This window comes from Mytilus californianus, unplaced genomic scaffold, assembly GCF_021869535.1.
Source record: "Mytilus californianus isolate M0D057914Y unplaced genomic scaffold, xbMytCali1.0.p SCAF_8, whole genome shotgun sequence".
NCBI classification, from domain to species: Eukaryota; Metazoa; Mollusca; class Bivalvia; order Mytilida; family Mytilidae; genus Mytilus; species Mytilus californianus.
Genome location: NW_026262734.1, coordinates 37,663,867 through 37,672,900, shown reverse-complemented (window position 1 = coordinate 37,672,900; position 9,034 = coordinate 37,663,867). Strand labels below are relative to the sequence as shown.

At 32.5% G+C, this 9,034-nt stretch overlaps 1 long non-coding RNA gene across 1 annotated transcript; it reads right to left on the bottom strand.

Moving 5' to 3' along the window:
- Positions 1 to 792: 792 nt before the first annotated feature.
- On the bottom strand, positions 793 to 5,565 carry LOC127710741 (uncharacterized). Its single transcript, XR_007986309.1, has 2 exons — positions 5,508 to 5,565; positions 793 to 2,236 (listed from the first exon to the last, which is right to left on the bottom strand). It is a non-coding gene; the product is annotated as an uncharacterized LOC127710741 (long non-coding RNA).
- Positions 5,566 to 9,034: the final 3,469 nt, after the last annotated feature.

The following is a 9,034-nucleotide window of genomic DNA, read 5'->3' as shown; positions in this document are numbered from 1 at the left end:
AAGACTGAAATGTCTTTTTCAACTTTCATTTGACAGTTAGGAATAAGATTTAGAATGAAAATCTTTGGTGACAGCATGTTTTAATATCAACAAGAAATATATACAAATTCAATAGAAATAAATAAATTACTTGCCGTAAGACAGCACCAGAAAGTAGACCACAGGATTGTGGATTTACCAGACATACATAATTTTTTTCCTGAATTTTTTTTTTGGCATTTAAACATCCCCATAAAATGTACCATTTTCATGGCAGTGAAAAAAATTATTGTAGGAAATAATTTTAAACTTTAATTTATCAGCACTTCAAAGAAAATAGTTCTTCTATGAGATAGCACAAGATATTGATCTGAATTATTTTTTGCTTTCCCTATCTTAACATGGACTTTTCCATTTCTATTTCTCATTATACTTGTTCGTTTATTTGCAACTCTTTCAAAACAGCTTGACAAAAACAGCCAATATTGTACAGATTCTTCTACAGGACATGAAATTGTGCACCTGCTATTTATTTTTATTTTCCTCTGTAATATTAGAGATTCCATGCTAAAATATGGACCATGCCAAATGACAAATCTGGTTATTAAAATAGCAGATGGGCAAGCCTGTGGTTGTCTGTTCAACCAATGCATGTCAAATTTGAATATGTTGTTCCAAATGACAAATTGGGCAATTTCGATATTGCGGATATACCCTTTTGATGTTTAGGAGTTACGGTCATTGATAGCAAAAAACCCCGTTGGCTGTCAATTTGACAACTCATTTCTTGTTTTTTTTTAAATTTGGAATTAATTGATGTTGTTAAAACTGTTTAATTAAAATTCAGTGATGAACATTGTCAATGTAAGCTTTCAGTTATTAATACACACAATCAAATACTGATATAGACAATCCCTTATGTTTTGACACCAACAACTTCTTGTAATTTTTGCTAAAACATATTGTAATAGGTTCATTCAGTCCATCTTCTTCCTTCAGAACCACTTCACTGGATGTACCATCTGAAGATAATCTATGAATGTTGTTCGAATATCGTCCTACTACATAGATATTTCCAACCCCATCACTTGTAATCCCATTTGGTCCCTTTAAGTTCTTTGAGGTGAAGGTGAAAATAACAGTACCATCCTCTTTGATGCAATATACATTATTTTTGTTAAATTCAGATAGATAAAGCTTTTCATCTCTATAATGTATATAAAATATATCTTCTTCCCCTACATTGTATGATTGTATTTCTTGCAAATTGCTATCAAGAATATATATTTTACCATGTCCACCAACATACATCTTATCATTGGGCCATGAAACGTCGTACCTTGCTCCAAGTGCTACTTTTAATGCAGGGGCTGCTTTAAAATTTTCAATGATTTGTACTTTGTTATTGCTTAGGTTGACAACTAACTTCTGTGTTGTGCTGTTATATGCAAGTCCCCATGGCTTACAAGGAGCTTCAAGCTGTACCTCCTTACTCCTAACTAGGTTCCTGTAAATTTTCAATGAAGACCTTCATATTACGGTTTTCATCTGAGAGAACCACTTTCAGTTCTTGCAAAAGAACAAAAATTTGCTTATTTGAACCATTCGTGGACAGAAACTCTAACTGCTTGTGATACTCATGAACCAATTTATTTATTTGTTCAGCTTTAGAACACTCGCTCTTCAGATTTACTACCAATGTACCTTGCAGGTCAGAGAGTTTCGATAATGCTGACTTTTCCATTTCTTCAAGTTCTTTTATAATAGAAACCTTAGCATTTGAAATTGATTTTACAATGGAAGATCCTTCATCTTCAACCTTTTGAATAATATTTCCTCTATTCTTTATTACATCTTCTGTTGTTAAGAACATTTGATTTAACCCATCTGTTATATCGGAAAAAAGGGCGGATATTTTTGTATCTCTGGAAGCTTCTTTGAGAGTCAAAACTTTATCACAACTACGATGCTCTATAGGTATGCAGCTATGACAGCAGAGAGTCATGGTATGTACAATAGTAGTCCAAAATGAAGTCTGAATGTGTTTCACATTGCTTTTGAGAAGACATTACTTTTATAGGCATTACTACTACTGCCTCCAAGTCTATTAGGTGATGAGCCATCAATATTTTAATGGTTTTGTGTGCCCTAACACAGTCTTGACAAAGTGTTTCTTCACAATCCATGCAATAGTTTATAGATGCTGAACTATTGTCAATCCTTGCACAAGGAGCACAGAACGAGCTCGAAGACATATCTGGAAATATAGATAAACCATGATAATCAAATTATTAACATTGATTGATATATACTGTTGACACTCATCTTCACAGTGCATGTATGTATTAGATACACATTGATGACGTTAGCTCGAATGGGTGTATCTAATTTACACCAAGATATTATTGTCAATGTAAAATAATAGTTTTCAATAATTTAGGAGGGGGTCTTTCAGCGATTTTGATCATATGTTATTGAAAAGCATTATATAAATGCCGGGTGTCCTATTTCATTTAACGACAACTTGGCGTAAATACTAAGTATATAATAAAAAAAAACAATATTTTGTATTTGCTTATCATATAAACCTGTTGTGTTGTATAATAAGAGACATTCAACTATTTAGAACTAAAAGAGATGTGGTATGATGAGGGGCGGAAGGACCCTTTTCGGGATCCGGGAAAGAATACTTTATTTTTTCGGGAATTCGGGATGACACCCCTCCTACCGCCCCTCTATGATTGCCAATGAGACAAATATCCACAAAACACAAACGGACAAGGCTGTGAACAATTCCATAACATCGTACGACATTAAGCTATTAGCAAAACAATTTCCTGAGTTATGCTTAAGGCGGATCATCGGTATATATTTTCTCAGAAAGAATTTTCTTATACTTTACTAAAACGAAGATTTTACTATGCTTTTTCAAAAAAATAATAAAAAGTGTGGGTCACCGTGCTATTGTTCAAGCTACAGGTCGTGCAAAATTGCCCAAATTTGCATAGATTGTTAATGAAAAAACTCATTTTTGTGAATAAAAAGAAATCTGTGATATAGAATTTTGAAATAAAATATGAGAAGATAGGTTTTATAATATGCTTTAAGAAAATAAAAAGAAAAAATGGTGTCACCAAACTTGTTTTCTTGCTACAATTGAAAAAGGAAAATTTCACTATCATTCCAGTATAAATAAGAGTTATCTCCCCTTAAATGGCTAAGATGAAAAATTGTTTCTAAAAAACACAAATAGTTAGTATTTGTTTAAACATTTTTGATAATGCAATTAATCACTTATTTTTCTTCATACAAATAAACAGTCTTACACATAAATTGCAAATCTGTCTCAAAATTTGCAGATTTAGGCAAAGAACTAGACCGATTGTGTACTCCTATTGTACAATCCAAGATGGCGGTTTACAGTGAATCTACCTCAAAACAATAAACGAAAAGCAATTATTGCAAGGTGCAAACGAGGATTACTGGATTTATTTCCTGACTTTGGAAAGGCATATTAGGAATGTGGCGTGGTTAAACTTATTTGTGAGTATTCAGCCATCCCCCTTATCTTGGACAGTCATGTAACAGTACATCAGTAGAACAATTTGTAAAAAATCAGTTGAAAATAAGCTAGACTATGTTCTTATTATTAGAAAATATAATATACCTACATTTTGACATGTGCAGCTAATTTGGAAAATACATTTTAGGTGTGCAATCAAGCTACATGTACTTGCTGTATTTATTTAAGGCTAAACAAAAGATATAACACCATTACTCGATTCCAAGGTAAATTAAAAAGAGGGGAGTCCATAAAAGCTGACAAAATCAAACGTTATCTATCAACCAACGGAACGAGTGAAAACAACTGACAAGTTTCCTTCCTAACTTGGTACATGCATTTACGAAGAAAATAATGGTAAATCTGGTTTTATAGCTAGCTAAACCCCCCATTTGTATGACAGTTGTTTATAGTTCCGTTATATTGACAAAATTGGGTGAGCAACCAAAACAGACATAAAAGGTTAATGTGACAATAATTGGGATCCAGCAGCCAAAACTATGTAAACACACATACAGACATACAACACAACTGACTAAAAAATTCTAACAAACATACAACAAATTCTTACAAATACGCCAACAAAAATTGTTTTTTTCATGTAGTAAAATTTGATATCTTTGTCTTATAATACAATGGGTTGCTCAATGGTACATTTTATAAGTTAAAGGAATATCTTTCAAAACTGTAATTTGATTTTGACATAAAAGGGAAAACCAAGGATTTGCATACTCTCGCTTTACAAATCCTTTGGAAAATCAAGGTGTATTCTCAACACCCAAATTATTATCCATTAAGAACAATTGGAGGAAAATGTAAATATCATTAGGAATATTTACTCTTTAATAATGACAAAAAAGGCAATGGTTAGTAGGGACACAAAATGTGTTTTCCTTTAACGTTTACAAAATTTTACATGGGATATAACTTTATAAACATCAGCTGTGGTATCTGTATCCGTAGAAGTACGCTGTAGTTCCTAAAATATTGGTATGTGAACAGGAAATGAAAAAGAATGTAGCTTTCTGATTTTTTTAAGGGGCGATCTAAAAGCTTCTGAACTGCTAGACGCAACCTGTATTCTTCAAGCTGGTTTCACTCAAAAACAGCTCGAGGGAAAAATGATTGTTTGTAAATTTTTCTGTTTGTGTCAATAGTCTTATAGCCCTTATAGTTGATTGTTAATATATAGTTCTGTAATTTATAAATCGTTTTTTGTTTTTGATTTCAGTGAGGAGGTGTGTCGGATTAATCGTGGTTTTATTGGCAATTTTTTTCATCATTTTGTTACTGCAGTTGTTCTATTTATCTATTTGTTCAGTCTTCATGTTGTAATTAAAGATATTTTAATGTTTTGACCTTAATTCAGTAGCCTTAAGCTTAATTGCTCAGTAAAATTGTATGGGTTGGACCAAGAATACTTTAATTAAAGGAAAATAATCTAAAATAATACAGAAACTTTGTTGAAAAAAAAATCAATTTGCTTGTCTCTGTACTTTTATACTTTACATGTATATTCAGAATGCAGACATGTTAATGAAATTGAACTTAACCTGTTTTGCACTAGACTGTCGCACCGAGTCAGATTTTAAACGTGCTAGCTCGCAGGGTCAGTCCACAATAAGACATTCCAATCTAAACTGCAGTGGTTCTTTTACTGTGGATTGATTATTATTCGTGGTATACAAATTTTAGAGGATTTTGTTGGTTAGAGTTAACTACGAATTTAAATGGCAAAACCACGAAATCAAATGTCCGCGAAAAACAATCTTTTTCAAATCCACGAAAACTGGTACCCATGATATTAAAGGGAAGTAAAATCGACCACACATTGTGTCACGTGTGTATAACAACAAGTTTAAATAAGTGATACATATCTTTGGTAAAAAATTAACACCAAAATGTTCACCTGTAATATGGGAATAATGTATTGGTAGCGTAGTGCTGCATTATCAGCTTTGAATACCTTTGCCGCGATCTTTGCTGTAAATTTGCTGGTCTTTAGAAAGTCCTGGGTCTTCTGTATAAACAAAAAGTCCACGTGACTGTTGGTAATAGTAATGCACTCATTAGATTTTAATTGCACCTACAACTGGTGATATGAATTCTATTTTTAGACATATCTATACTTACAGGACGGAAATCGAGAAAAATGTTAATGAATACTGAAAAATAGACGTCTCACCGATTTCATAGCAGTGATTAATTTGCAAAATCATATTTTAAAAAAACAGTAGTCTTGTGAATTCCTAACCGGCTGTTATGTTTGTTACGTATACATGTTGATTAAAGACCAGCCGACATTTGATTCGATGTCTTTACTAGACATGGTTTATATATTTATTCCTTTTCATCAGTGAGACTTTATTTTTTTGTATATTGAAGTTGAGTATATTTGGTGTTTCCTAATTTTCTCCATTCATGACAAAAGAAACATTCACTTGACAAACTCCAAAGCAGAGGTGCAGCTTGTTTTTCATCTTAAAGTCACAGTGATGCCTTAAACACGGAACAAACACCTCACTGTAAATTGAAGGCAGCTAGAGTACTGGTTTGAGCGAAATTTCTTTGCCGGATAGGTTTTTTGACGCTACATCTGTGAGTTGTTGAAGACCATAGCTTTCGGCTACAAGTTACATCATGAAAATAACACTTTCTCAATTTGGTGTGTCCGAAATATATCGGAAAAACATTTAGACAGTCTTTGGGCACATCAGAATATTGCTTTTCTAGATAACATGACAGAAAATAATGTATGAAATTGGCATATACTATGGAAGAACTGTAAAAACTTTTAATTAAAAGATGACTGAAAAAGAAAAAGTGAATAGTAAACAATGTAATATAAAGAATATATCCCAAGAAGAAATTCGTCATAACTTGGATACACATATAAAGAGATCGTTCAACTCAATCCATGTAGAAACTGTTACCACTATTCCATTATCCTTGTCTAGATCGGGACATCACCGAATGCGATTTATAACCGGAGTTTAAATTTGCCATAAGTAGCACCACGGGTGTTACTGGTGGAAAAGATACTGCTTATCCTGTTTTCTGTGTAATGTTTTGTGGACTGGTGATTGTTTGTTCATTTTTCGATCGATCCAAACATGGTATTGTTTTTTTTTTCTTTAACTACTGATTTGTTACTGCTCACTTGGTAGCCCACACCTCACCGTGTCGTTTCCACTCCATGATTTTCACTCTTTGAATGTTTAATACGAATGTTGAATGTTGAAAAACGATGTTGAATGTTGAAAATAAATGATGAATGTTGAAATCGAATGTTGAAAAAAAAAAAATGAAAACACATTTTGAATGTTGAATGTTGAAAGCAAATGTTGAATGTTGAAAAACGAATTTTGAAAGTTGAAAACGAATGTTGAAAAAAAAATATTGAAAACAAATGAACAAAATTTGAATGTTGAATGCTTAAAAACGAATGTTGAATGTTTAAAAAAAATGTTTAAGAATAAAAGATTTTGCATGTTGAATGTTGAATATTGAACCAACTTGACATCCGTTTAAAGTTGATATACCTACAAATTTCGTTAAGGAATAACGATAATTTTGAAACATATTAGAAATGTGCTGTGTTCTCAGATATGAGAAAAATGTTTCCATGATTTTTGTTTCGCCTGCGACGAAAGTCGTGGAAAACGAAACATAGGTGTTGCTTTTCCGACGGCGGATACGTGGAGGATGCGTCAACAATTGTTAAGCTTTCTGCTTAAGTTAGTTTGATAGGAACAACTTGTGATATATCATTGATATTTTCTATAAGGTTGCATTACCATCAGTTTGACGACTATTTTGAGGCCCTGTCCCCTAGGTCATGGTCGAGTGACTGAATTATTTAGCAATTTTTAGTTTCTGCTAAAGTTAGCTTGATAGGAGCTACTTGTGATAGATATTTTGTATACAGTTGCATTACTACCAGTCCATATCAGTTTGACGACTATTTCGATTTGACGACTATTTCGAGGCCCTGCCTCCGAGGTCAAGGTCCATCGACTTTCAATTAATAAGAAATTTTCAATGTTAAGTTTTCTGATTAAGTCAGTTTAATAGGAACGATTTGTGATAGATCAATGATATATTATATAAAGTTACATTACTATCAGTACATATTAGTTTGACGACTATTTCGAGGCCCTGTCTCTTATAGTCATAGTCTAGCGACTTTCAATTGATTAGCAATGTAGCTGTCCATCAGATTGTGTTTTTTCGAATTTTCTGCCGACAGGCGAGACATATCTCTGTGTCAACAGCTTATTTATATTACAGATACATGTTAGGCCAACTAACTGGTATTTAACGTCACGATCATGTCCTGTTTGTTTTAACTCTTAGACAACAGTGCAATGTCTCACTTGAACTGACAGCCTGGTAAGATGTTTTTCATTTAATGACACAATTAGACTTCAAATACCAAATTTATAGATATGTAAATACTTATTAGCAGTTGCATTGTGAAAAGAACTCAAACGTGCTTAAATTGTGGATTATTTTCTTTTGTTTACTACTTTGGCTTTGTTCACAGAGTACACAACATACAATAAGTTTAAAAGATGTAATTAGCTGTTGAAATATACTAATGCATGCGATCACTAAAATATACCGAGTTTAAGTTGATACACCTAGAAATTGCATTAAGAAATAATTTTGCAGCATATTAGAAACTTGCTGTGTTCACAGATATTAATAAACTTTTTTCATATTTGTTTATATTCATATCACAAAATAATGAAAGATATATAAATTGATTAAAATAAAGGTTTGTAAGCTATTTATAAGTGTTTTTTTTTAACTCAAAATATGGAATTATTTGCCGTTATGAAAACTATTTAATTAAAATTCAATGATGAACATTGTAAAATTAAGCTTTCAATAGTTAATATACGCAATCAAATACTGATATTGACATTCCCTTGTTATTGGACACCAACAACGTCTTGTAATATTTGCTAAAACAAATTGCAATAGGTTCATTCAGTCCATCTTCCTCCTTCAACACCACTTCACTGGATGTTCCATATGATGATAATCGCAGAATGTTGTTTGAAGATCTTTCTACCACATAAATTTTTCCACTCCCATCACTTGTGATACCATCGGGTCCATCTAAATCCTCAGAGGTGAAGGTGAAAATATTGGTACCATCTTCTTTCATGCAGTATACATTATTTTTGAAATACTCAGATAAATAAAGTTTATCATTTGTAAAATGTATAAAAATATTTGACTTGTGCCTACATCGTATAAATGTATTTCTTGCATACTGTTGTTTCAAACATATATTTTACCATCTCCCCCAACATACATTTTATCTATAACCCATGACACGTCACTATTTGCTCCTCCTGATAGATCTACTGCAGGAGCTGCTATTAAATTGTCGATTAATTGTAATTTGCAGTTGCTGAGGTTCACTGCTATGGTCTGGGTGTTGCTGTCATATGCAAGACCCCATGGAGTACATTCCTGACA